The 10,881-nt window shown below is 35.4% G+C and overlaps 1 long non-coding RNA gene across 2 annotated transcripts; it reads right to left on the reverse strand.

Annotated features, from left to right (window-relative positions):
* Positions 1 to 6,365: 6,365 nt before the first annotated feature.
* LOC135073606 (uncharacterized) lies at positions 6,366 to 10,327 on the reverse strand. 2 transcript variants are annotated; one of them, XR_010257659.1, is made up of 3 exons: positions 10,230 to 10,327; positions 7,135 to 7,205; positions 6,366 to 6,809 (listed from the first exon to the last, which is right to left on the reverse strand). It is a non-coding gene; the product is annotated as an uncharacterized LOC135073606 (long non-coding RNA). The 2 variants fall into 2 exon arrangements; XR_010257658.1 differs by having other exon boundaries at positions 6,366 to 7,205.
* Positions 10,328 to 10,881: the final 554 nt, after the last annotated feature.

Raw genomic sequence — 10,881 nt, forward strand, 5'->3', positions numbered from 1 at the left:
TCCGTAGTCCTGACAAGGAACCCTTATAGTTTTGATATTTCTTTTCACGAACTTTCAAAGGAAAACTATACGGTTAAGATACATTAGTAGAGTAATAGTCATTTAACTCATATGTATTATAAAATTTCTTAACTAGTAAAAATTCCTTAGAAGAAAATATTAATGACTATTAGATGAAGTGATTTCTTGCTTCTGAAAACAACTCGGAACCCTACACTGCGCGTGGCACGACACGCACTTGGCTAATTTTTTCAGCACCAGTCGATATTTTGTTCCAAAGGATAGGGTAAGCTTTATTTGGGACATGTATTACAGTTTCTTGAAAATGGCCTATTTATCTAATAATGCATGTAGATTATTGCACAGAGCACGTAATAATAGATGTAGCGGGTAGTACTTTACATAAAAAATATTAAATAATATCATCCTCGTAACGCCATCTAGTAAAAAATGTTAGCAATATGTGGTGAGAACCAAAGAACGATTGCGAAAATTTTGCCTTACATCGCGAGTTTAAATCAAGAATCCAGCGCCATCTATTAAAAGAGTTTATAATTTTGTATATGTGTTATAGTCAAACCTCGAAGCTCAGGCGCTCCTAGGTTTGACTAGTCAATCCTCAGGTTTGACTTGAAGTCTTAGTCAAAGCCCAAACATTTCGGCCTTTGACTAAAGAATGTTAGTCAAACCTAGGAGAAACTAATTTGGTCAGTCAAACGTCGAAACTCCATTTAATGAAATCGGGGTTTGACTAGTCAAACCTCAATTAAAACTTTAATCTAAACTATACTTCATTCTGTTATAGAACTTATTGCATAGGAGTTACGTTCGGTTTTCTCTAGGAGAAGGTAATTATTTACTGTTTCGAGATTGATCTTGAAATTACTACTTTTAGGGTTCTGTACCTTAAAAGGTTAAGGGTAAAAACCATTTCCAAAATATTTAGTTAAATACATAATTATTCACTTTAAAAATAAGTAATAAAAAAAAACCCGAATGTTAAGGGGGGCATACAACAATAAAAAAGTCGTACGGAAACCACCGTGCGCGTATCCGACTCGAACTTGGTCGGTTTTCTATAATTGCTGCCGGCCTCTGTAACGCCCCGCGTCTACTTTTGACCGAGTCTATCAGTCGCTTCTAGGATTGACTAGGCAAAGCTCGAAACAGATTATTTTCATTTCGACGTTTGACTGAACAGTCAGAAACTTCTAGGTTTGACTTAGTCAAAGGCCGAAATAGGAATTTATTTCGGGGTTGGCCCGAAGGCCTTGGTCAAACCTAGGATAGACTAGTCATTCCGCGAAGAGACTGCATATCGACCTTTGACTATGACATAGGTATGCATTATGGATTTAGTATGAAACGAGATCGAAATGAAAATTAATCTTTACAAATTATTTTAGTAATTTTAAAAGTTTATAACATTTGTAGGAATTTATGTATTTTTAGTGCTTTCAGACTTGCAATTATATGTAGGTATTATTTCATGATTATGAGGTAATGGAGAGTCAATATAAGATATAAATACCAATAAATAATAATGTGCAAACGTACAGGGGTTATCATTAATTCTAAGTAATAAAGGTGACTCTACCACTTTAATGGAATGTGATTGCCAGAGAAGGTATTTTTACTCAGAATAATAATAATATCACTTCAGAACGCTTTTTACTTAGTGTAATCATTTCAGGAGATAAGTATAGGTAATTATGAGAAATTCCAGTAGTATTTTACACCTCACTTTACTATAGAAGGAAATCTCTAGAAAACTAAAAATTCCACCGACGTCATAATATTTACTGGAACAAATATTTATAAACGACCCGCCGCCATCTGGCGAACGAATCGTTGAACGCCTGGCCACTTCTAAATATGTTCCGAGTAACGGCTAACGAAAATAACGGCTGAGCAACGAATAACGGCCAGCCTAGATCTCGAATTAGCCTCGAGATTGCTGCGCAAAACCTCTAAATAAAACGAAGCCATCTTGATTACAGTGTAGGTGTATTATTAGACGTGTGGATGTAGAAGCCTGCGCGGTTCAGTCGTTCGACGGTGCGGGAGCCTCCCGCACTGATAAACCGTCAGCCAGATGGCGCAAAATCTTCAATCTAGTACAATTAATTTCTATTAGATGGCGTTCGTTCGGGGGCTGCATCGCAAGCTCTCTCAAAGAAATGGTTCCCTAAATCGCTACGAGATGGTGTTACAAGCAACAAAAAGACTGACTAGCTGTAAGGTAAGAGACCAATTGAGGAGTGTCTATTCAAAAGGGGATATTTACATTTTTATTATTTATTAAACTGAGTATGCAGTCTTGTTCTTAGTGCTGAATACTCACTTTCGTCACTTGAATCTTAATCAAAACGGGATATTCTCCCAAGTAAAGCAGCTTCAAATATGAGTGTTCATTTCAGAACAGGATATTTACACTTACAAAATTAAAAAAATAATAGTTATTTTTCATTTCATAACAAGAGAGGATATTTACAATACAAATATTTACACTATACCGATTAGCCGTTTCAAAACGGGATATTTACTTTTACATAGTGTTTTATTTCCTTTAACTTTATGCTTTAGGATTTATTTTTAGACATTTTACTCTGTAGAACGGAACGCAAAATTAACGTAAAACGGAATCTATGTTGTGTGATTGTCTGACACCTGAGCCCCGATTACGGTAACTTTTAACGTCAACAATCCAGACACGCTTCTCGATTCTGCGATACGATTGGTCAAAACAGCTGACGTACGCTGTTGAACGACCAATCGTATCGCAGAATCGAGAAGCGTGTCTGGATTGTTGACGTTAAAAGTTACCGTAATCGGGGCTCTGATATTGGACAAATCAGTGGGTCTAGTCAAAACGCACTTTAAAATCGCAAACCCATCGCAAACCAGTCGCAAACAAATAAACAAATCGCAAAAGAGGTCGATAACAAAAAAGGCTTAGTCAAACGGCAAAAAATCGAATCGCAAAGCCCTACCTATCGATAATCGAAAGACTGGATTGAAATTTCCCATACAAAGGCTTAGCCAACATGCATTTAAGACTCAATCAAAATCGAATCGAATCGCAACACCCGCCATTTTCATTGCGATTACTAAAACCCCGGTGATAAGCTTGGATTCGATCGAAAACCAATAGGGTGAGTTGCACCACCTAACTTTAAACGTAACTATGACGTTAACCGGTGTTTTTTGTATGGAGTTTGACAGATTTTAGACGTTTGTCAAAGATAAACTAAGATGGTGCAACCCACCCTAAGGCTGTTTTGACAAATCCGTATCGCGATGTCGTTTTGACAGCTAGTTTGACAGCGAAGCATAGACGTAAACAGAGAGCAGAAAGAAGGAAGAAACTAATTTAAAAAAAAAAAGCTAGAAAAAGTAAAAACAATCGCAAAGTCATAGACATTTTTTAACTTTTATTCGATTTTGAATGAACTTTTATATCGCCGCGTCGTTGGTGGTTCAATGTGCATTTTGGCTGCCATTTTCCGATCGAATCGAATCACTGGTGACGCGGCGACTGACATTAGTGAAAACTTCCCATTGGTTTGAGATGGCATTTTGACTAGACCCACTAGTGGGTCTAGTCAAAATGCCATCGCAAACCAATAGGAAGTTTTCACTAATGTCAGTCGCCGCGTCACCAGTAATTCGATTCGATCGGAAAATGGCAGCCAAAATGCACATTGAACCACCTACGACGCGGCGATATAAAAGTTCATTCAAAATCGAATAAAAGTTAAAAAATGTCTATGACTTTGCGATTGTTTTTACTTTTTTTAGCTTTTTTTTTTAATTTGTTTCTTCCTTCTTTCTGCTCTCTGTTTACGTCTATGCTTCGCCGTCAAACTAACTGTCAAAACGACATCGCGATACGGATTTGTCAAAACAGCCTTAGGGTGGGTTGCACCATCTTAGTTTAACTTTGACAAACGTCTAAAATCTGTCAAACTCCATACAAAAAACACCGGTTAATGTCATAGTGACGGTCAAAGTTAGGTGGTGCAACTCACCCTATTGGTTTTCGATCGAATCGAAGCTTATCACCGGGGTTTTAGTAATCGCAATGAAAATGGCGGGTGTTGCGATTCGATTCGATTTTGATTGAGTCTTAAATGCATGTTGGCTAAGCCTTTGTATGGGAAATTTCAATCCAGTCTTTCGATTATCGATAGGTAGGGCTTTGCGATTCGATTTTTTGCCGTTTGACTAAGCCTTTTTTGTTATCGACCTCTTTTGCGATTTGTTTATTTGTTTGCGACTGGTTTGCGATTTTAAAGTGCGTTTTGACTAGACCCGCAGGATTTGAATGTCTAATAATTAAAAAAATATAATTCTGTTTAGTAGCGTCTTTAATTTTGGTCATTATTATTATTAAAAAAAAAATCTGTGTTTTATTATCATTTAAAATCTTGAGATGTACAATACAAAAGAGGATATTTACAAAATAGTAGGCTCAACTAAAGGGGATATTTACAGTAAGTACAGAACAAAGGGGGATATTATAAAAGATCCGTGTCAAAAGAGGATATTATGATTTTTCTGAACTCTGTAACTTTAAATTAACAAGTCATATTTTTTGGCAAAAAGTGTAGTTAGAACACTGTAATGAAATAGTTTCATAACAGAAATAATGCTTTTCGGTAGGTCTGTAAATATTTCCCATATAAGTTTTTCCCATTTTGTGAAAAATAAGATAGAATGTAGGTATCCCCTTTTGAAAAGACACTCCTCAATTATTGTAGACTCTATCTAAACTCATTTCAGGTTTTCAGGTATCACGTGAACCTTAAATTGAAATAAAATACTGCAGCATACATTTTTTATGAATTGTAGAGATGCCTTTTTGTACTTCTTCTTTAGTTAAGGGACTATAGGTATGACCCTACTCTACATTTACTATCTACTTTAGTGTATCTGATTTAGAACCATAATTAACATATACGAGTACCTACCTACGTCATATAGGTAAGCATTTACTCATTATAATCTTTTAATGATAAAAAGTTTCCGGTGTAGGTGCCGAATGAAGATTGAGGTATCATCTTTGTAGAGAATTAGAACCTGAAGTCATCAGGGTATTTTGTTCTGGAATGACGTGTATCTTTATATTTTTTTTTAATTTTGTTTCGGAATGGATAACAATACTAAGCAGGTACTACGAGTATTTAAAAATCCTCACTAAGAGGATCATCTTACTAAGCTGAACCACAGGCTGCACATCGTTATTGATGCCTCGTAGCATACCGGCTCTACCTAAATTTTAACTGTAATTAGTAATACATTCCAGTACACCACATCAGGTTCAATCTATAGGATTCGGACTTTATTTACATATAGCAGCTAAATAGCTCTATCTACAAAATATTATGGCACTAACCAACCCATTTTTCTTACGTATTTTCTTTGTTGACATTAGCTTTCAATCAAAAAGTAAAAAAGTAGCATAAGTAGGCTGCTACGTAAATATGATTCGCCGTTTGACCAATTGTAACCCTCCTAGTTAGGCTACGATTGAGCAGAATTTTATGTATCATACTTACTGAAGATCAGAGAGGGGAGGGGCACAATGTCACACAAGGGCGTCTACTGGTTGCAGAGGACGAATAACAAAGTTGGTAGTACTGAAATACTTTTCGTAGCTATCTACGTAGGACGGTAAACTACAGTGACATATTCCTGGATCCGATGCAAGATCACACTGGTGTTCTAGTTAGTTAGTAGAAAAAAATTAATCAAGGATTCTGTATTTAAATTCCAATAGCTTTTTTTCATCATTTTCATCTGCTGCCTTGCTGCTGAATGATAGGCCTTTCCCATTAAACTTAAGCGCAAACTCTTCATAGTGCGTAAGACTATGCAAAGCACTATCCACCCTAATCAAATATAAATAATAAAGCACCCAGAAGTTGTGCTTATTAAAAAGAATATATCGTGCCTAATAAATGTAGTCTAAAAGAGTTGTAACTATTTAATTGTAATTTGAAAATTATAAATAACTTGAAAAATCGAACTGCCTAAGGCGAGAATTGAACCCACGACCCATTAATTTCAAGTTACCTGTTTATAATTTTCAAATTAGTTTGAGATGCAACTCTTAACGCTAAAAAGTAAATAACTATTTAATTGCCTAGGTACCTAAGTAAAATTTAATAATTTCAGTCTACTCTACTGTCAAATATATTTGATTCATCTTCTTCGAGAAGCAAAGAAGTCAGTGATATCCAGTAGTAGCGTAAGTAGGTAATTGATAGAACCTAATACAAAATGCAGTGATTATGCATTTCTTTGTTTTACACGCTATGCGCTTGAAGGAAGTACTTTCTCCGTACAAGCAAATAAGCACACTGGGTACATTCTTGTATAATTAGATTTGAAGTTTAATTGCTGTAACGTATTGTTAAATATGTAGAGATTACATAGATCAATTAGCTAGCCTTAAAATTACAATGATTGGTAAATTACTTTTACACAGAGATAAAATTAAATACATTAGCCCCCTTATTAATAAAAAGTTACACCTAGGATGAACCCTAGATTAAAATGACATTTCCATACTAAATGACAATTATTAAGCCAAAGTTCAACTAGCGTGTAACTTTTATTAATAAGGGGGTATAGGGGTACAATAATTTCGAGCTTATAACTAATTGATGACAGTTGATGTAGAGACGTATTATTAAATTTTAATGGCTACCACGCACCTGAAGTCGTAATGTAGACAATGGATAATAAAGGATGCAGGAAGCGGGCAGGACTGATCGATTAATTAATAGTCCAGCAGTGGATGTCTTTCGGTTGAAAAGAAAGGAAAAGTTCATTAAATAAATACTGCTATACTTAAATACCTACTTGAAATCTTGAAATAAATGTTGTGGTATATTCAGCGGAAATCTTATAACTAATTAATAGTATTTTCTCTTTTATTCCGTCAAATTATAATATTACTTCTTGCTTAATTGAAATTTCAAACCATTTTATTAATTGAAGTTATTTCTCGAATTAGGCTCATCATACACCGTAGGAGTTCTACTGCTATGTACTTGTAGACGATTCATAGAGTAGTAAAAAAACTCTATTAGGTAGGTACACTCCTCTTATCAAAATTCTACTTACCATCCAAAATTAAACGACCAAAGCTAAGGTCGAGGTCATAAGACAGAAAATTCTGGAAACCCCTCCAAGGACTGAAATCACAAAGTGGACGATATTATGTGGCAGATGTGCGTCGAGCCTAAATGTCTGCTCCTCGCCAACAGTTTGTTTCAACTATAAATAGTTTGGTCATCTCCTTACGTACGACTTGCAATATTAATAGAATATGGTACCTATTCTATAACTACGAATACATTTATAATTGCTATCTGATTGTGTCAAGGAAGTGTGAAAATATACGTCTATCTTTAGGCCACAGGTAGGTTGTTGGTAAACAACGGTTTATGACAATAGATGACGAAGAATGTCAGTATTTGTTGGCAGGGTCTGGTATGAGCAATCCAGCTATTCGTATGATGGACTGTCCAATAGTGCGGTGACGCACAGGCTGCGCTGGCGTGCGTCATCCAGCTCCTGTCAACGAACCTCTAAATGTCAGACACAGGGAAAATTCCATAGGGAATTCATAGATCATTTTAATGACTACGAATTTATTGTAGGGGAACGTAGAGTTTTGATGAAATATTTAGTATTATTATGTATTACGTTTAATAATTCGTCGTGATAGGGGAAAATAATAATTTAACTGTAGAGACAGTATAGAACCATTTAGTTGAAACGCCTCTTCTAGTAGAGGATACCGGATCTCTTTTTGCTGCAACGCCACCTTCATTAATTATTAAAAAAGACGTTGTCCTCTTTTATTCAGTTGGTTCAGTTGATATGTAAAACTCTTAGCTAAAACATATAACGTCTTTAATTATTTTTATGGGTTTTACGTGATACAAAACAGACATGATGGCTCGCCATAGGCGTCTGATATGGCTCTACCAGACCAACAGCGTTATGTGCCAATATCGTATTTCTTTTTATTCAAATTATTCCTCTACAATTTAACAAGCCGACGATAAATGCCTAACACAATTCATGAAACCCAAGAAGCGTGATCTCTCTTTTACTCATCCTTTCTTTTATTTCGTTCTTTCTCAAACATTTCATAAAAATAGACAGTATTTGTGTTAGGCCTAAATTGTTGCCTGTTACCAAATTAATACGTCGGCGCGTAATCTGGACGTTCCGTGAAACGATCGTGCTCCAGCGTGCGCGCGCGCCGCTACAGAAATAGCTTGTTACGAAGAGTCTCTACATTTTTTCCTCCGGGAAACATTCTTTTTACTATATTGTTTTCTGGCCAAAAACATGACAAGTGAAAAAGATTTAACACGTTATTATTTGTTTAATTAACATTATCTTTGCTCTCTTGTGCCCGGCTATATTTTTTAATGTCAGAACTTTAAAAATGTTTCAAATTATTTTCGTTGATCAGATAAATAAGTAAATAGAGAGCTTTTTCAAATATCTCTAGAAAAAATAATTAGACGGGACTACTCGATACAAAATAAATAACATGTATTTATTATGAAATAGAGTAAGTACCTCTCAAGATACCGTGAGTGGTATTTTACTACCTAATTCGAACGATTCTACGAAATTGAGATCACCAGACGAAATGTTTTATCGAAATAGTGCATAAAAGCAGGAAATCGTTTGTGTCGAAAGTTCTATTCTGGTGGCTGCTTAAAAATATCTGGTTTCAAATGTTGTGCATTTCACTCGCAATCGCACAGGCTGCGTCCGCGCCGGCCGGACTCGAATAACTAACACTCACTGGATATTTGGGTCCGTGCATTCGCAAATTAGATGATACTCTGCAACATTGTGTAGATTAGATAAATGTTTGTGTATCTGAAATAATTCCTTTCCACTTCGGAATCCTTGCCAAATTTTGATGAAGAATGTCGCGGGCATCATGACTAATTGCTCACTTGTCATGACAGTGTTATTGTTTTGATGTTCCCGTTTCATCGTTATTAGTCATCTGTTTTTATCGTAAGTTTTATTTAACCCAGTAAAATTAAGAGGCATTTTACCAGAATTTCAGCAAGCTCGGCTGAAGTCAAATGGCATCATGTTGTTTTAAACTTTTGCATTACATGTACGAGTAAGTACTTAATCATGTACTAAAGGTAGAGTTTGAAGTCTCATTGCTCACAGTTTTAAAGGCTGTTAGTTAAAAAAATATATTTTCGTATTGTAAAGCACGACTCACTTTTGTTATTATTGTTTTTTTACACGCTTCAGGGTGCTTGGTCTTGAAAAAAAAATGTAACTGGGTTAGTTGCATTACTTTCCTCGCTCGTAGTACGAAGCCAAGTGGGTTATTCTGCTCAACGTGGGTAATATATGCATGTGATCGTTGAGCGTAAACAACACTTTTTTACAGTGGTAAAAACTCTCACACTCGCCCGCGACAGAATTATTTATTTTATCATGCTTTACATAAATCTGAAACGGCGTGATGTTTGTTTGAGATGCCCGCCAAATGATTACGTTTTATTTAAGTTAAAAATAAAGTGCAACAAACAACTTATTTTTCGCAAATCTGCCAAATAGGAATTAGATCCCGGCAGTCATCAGAAAAACAAAATGGTTTTTACGCGAATTCACACAAACCTTTTAGAGATCATTATGATTTGGATAGGTACTTTGTATTACACACCACATAAAACAGACAAAAGAAATACAAAATTGAAAAAATTTCAGCCAACTTGTCGCTACGAAGCGAGAAAATTCTCCCCTGGGAAGAGATGTTTTACACTGTGTTCGTTACATTGAAAATATTGTTTATAAGTATTAAATTATGGCAGATATGTAAATAACAAGGAAAGTTAATAAACAACAAAGTAGATGCAATGACCTTATTTCCCATGCTTTATAAAAATAAAACTCTTTACAATTTATGTAAAGTATTCTTTATGGAAATTGAGTATTCATGCAAAAAGGTGCAAATACCTAACTGAAAGTATTAAATTAACAGTAGGAAGTAGTAGCGTTGATTTTGTTAAATTATAATTTGGGGAAAATAGAAAGTCGAATCAATTCAACCATAAAAATTAACTTCTTGCGTGTTAATTATGTTCTAAATGATGTTAATTATTTAAAAACTAATTTTAGCACATTTTATCAGTTTTAATAAATGTTAACGACCTACCTACCTGTATTTACCATACAACTTTTTAAGGACTCTATTTTGTTGAATTATTTAAATTATAAGAGCAACAATCCTCACGCTCACCGCCGACTGATTGTTCAGGTAGCGCTTCGGTGGTATTCTAAAAGTAGTGTATGAAATTTTGATATGGCGTGGGTGCCGGCTGCCCACGGGCATGAGTAATCCGCAAGTTTGCTGAGTAACACGACGAGTTTCCACGTTATTTTAGACGCGGCCCACGCGCAGCTCCATGGATCCACCACACCTGCGGCCTGAGTCGAGAACACCTGAACGTTATCCAATACTGAATCCATAACATTCGTTTTATAAACGCTCCTTACATCACTACGGATCAAAGCTTTCGTTCAATCGGCCGAGTGGAAAATTACAGGAATATCTTTGCCACTTATTCCTGACTGCATCGCTTTAATCTGTGTGCAGCAGTAACTTGCGATTTATTTGTTTGTTTACCATGTAAATCGGTTAAAAACATTGAACAAGAATAACCAACTTCAGGACTACAAAATTTTCTTTTAATATATCCTGTGGAGTTTTATTTTTACAAACGTTTTAAAAACATAGTTGGCATTTATCAATGCATATGAAATAGTAAATGCTGCCTTATGAATTAGAAACTAAATTAGGGCAATTAAAAT

Source organism: Ostrinia nubilalis, chromosome 7 (genome assembly GCF_963855985.1).
Source record: "Ostrinia nubilalis chromosome 7, ilOstNubi1.1, whole genome shotgun sequence".
NCBI lineage: Eukaryota > Metazoa > Arthropoda > Insecta > Lepidoptera > Crambidae > Ostrinia > Ostrinia nubilalis.